A 2,126-nucleotide genomic window follows, 5' to 3' on the forward strand; every position below is an offset into this window, starting at 1 on the left:
TGGGAGACTCTGTCCTTCCTTTAGAGCCTCTCTGTGGTCTTAGAGATCCGGGGCCGGGGAAGGGCCTAGGCTGGCAACTGACTGACTGTCCTTAGTTCCTGTATCGTATGGCAGGTAAGGGCAAAGCGTTCAGAAGCCAGACAGTCCCTAGTTCAAATCCAGCTCTGCCGCATACTAGCAGTGGGACTAGGGCTCAGGGCTCAGCCTTTCTGACCCTCACTTTCCTCATGGAGTTGTTGAGAGGATTAAATGAGATAATGTATGCAAAATGCCTACCCTACTACCTCTCACATAGTAAATGTCAAGTAAAATGGAAGTTAAAGCTAGATATGTATTCATACCAGTGAGCTTTTCTAATGTTTACTGAAATAGACTGTCTCATTTTGGGAAAAATAAAATCCCCGACCCTAGGCTGACATGCACTTTATACAAGTGACAGGCACACAGCCAGCAGGGCTGGAATCTGACCTGGAACCCAGGCCCCTTGCTTCCTGGTGTCCTCCTCATCAGCTTTTCTGTGCCTGAGATGGGGACCTCGGTGTCTGTCCCTCCCCCTGCCCCCACAGTGGCACACATGGATGGGGGAAGCAGACTCCAGAGAGACACATGTTCTGCCCTAGAAACCCTCCGCTTCCCTGCCTTTGACCTACTGCTGTTTGATGGCTGCTGTGGGTTGGGGCTTGTTTGACTGTTTGGAGCTGAGGTTGGGGCTGCCTTCCTGCCCTCTTGCCTTCCAGGCCGGGGTGAGCGGGTACCCCTTGCATGCCCTCGGACCACTGGGGAATAGAGGTGCCTTAGAAGGGCCCAGGAAGCCTGCTGGCTGGAACCAAGCCTCCAGCAGCCTCTAAGAGCCTTTATCTCTATAGCACTTGACTTAATCAAGTGATCCTTTGGGATAAAATTGTCTTAGGGCACTAAAGAAAATATAACTAAAATGGTAGCATCAAGAACCAACTTCTTTGGCTGGTTTGGGGGTCGGGCATGGTGAGGGCCTGGACAACTGAAATCCAGAGGCAATCCCAAAGTTCTGTTTAAGTGTTTTCCAACTTCCCTCCTTCTGTCCGCATTGCCCTTCCTTTCCCTCAGCAACCTCCTAATGAATGGTGAGGCTTCCAGTTTTAACAGAAACTGCTGCTGAGTGCTTGCTGTGTGCGAGGCTCTGTGCTGGGCACTTTAGCGAGGACAGTTGCTCAGGACACCTGCTACAAAATGCCTGTTTTAAAAAGTCACAGGAGCAGAGAAGTTCGTAGGCCTGTCTGTGGCCGCTCATAGTGGGACTGAGCCTTGTTGGCTAGAAGGAAAGAGATGTCCCCATGAACGCGGGCCAGCTGGGGTCCACCCCTCCATCACGGCAGTCCCGCATCCTGTCGTCCATTCTGAATGAGGGTCTGGATGAATGGGCGGGGGCTGAAGAGCCCAGCTATTTCCTGAGCCAGGCTGAAGCTGAGGGGAGGGCAGGTAGTATCTGAGCTGCATTTACCTGGCCCCATCTGCCAGCGGGGTGCTGAGGTGGGCGTGATAACCACTGATAACAGTAAAAGTCAGAGCTCTTGTAGTTGTCATCATCTTGGGTAGAAATGTTTCTCAGAGAAGGTGCTAGCTTCCCTGATGATTTTTATAGAATTCTGGAAGTTTGACAGAACAGAACATTTGGGTTTGAAATTCTCAGTCTTGTTTGGCAGCCTGGAGCCTCTGGGCTGCCGTGGCTGCTGCTGGGCAAGAGGCAGAAGCCTTAGAGCCAGGGCCCAGCCTCCACACTGGATCGTCTCCAGCTCTTCCTCCACACGGCTGATGTGTCCCCCTGCCACCTCCCCACTGCCTCAGGGTAAGGCCCTGACTTTGGGGCAGTATCCTCTTGGCCCTCGGTAATCTGGCCCCTGTCTACTTTCCTAGCTCCACCCCTTACCACACACCAACCCTGCAGGGCTCCTTGTTCTCTTGCCAGACTGGACAACTTTGACCGAGCCCTGTTGCTACTTGCCTTTGCACATGCTGCCGCTTTTACTGGAAGACCATTCTTCCCCTGGCTGCCTCCTACGCATGCCTCTGGATGTACCTGGGTGCCACTGCCTTTGGAAAGCCTTGCCCGGCCAACTCAGGCTGGATTAGGTGGTCCTAGCCCAGGC

Source organism: Monodon monoceros, unplaced genomic scaffold (assembly GCF_005190385.1).
Source record: "Monodon monoceros isolate NGI ecotype Baffin Bay Population unplaced genomic scaffold, NGI_Narwhal_1 Super_Scaffold_21, whole genome shotgun sequence".
NCBI classification, from domain to species: domain Eukaryota; kingdom Metazoa; phylum Chordata; class Mammalia; order Artiodactyla; family Monodontidae; genus Monodon; species Monodon monoceros.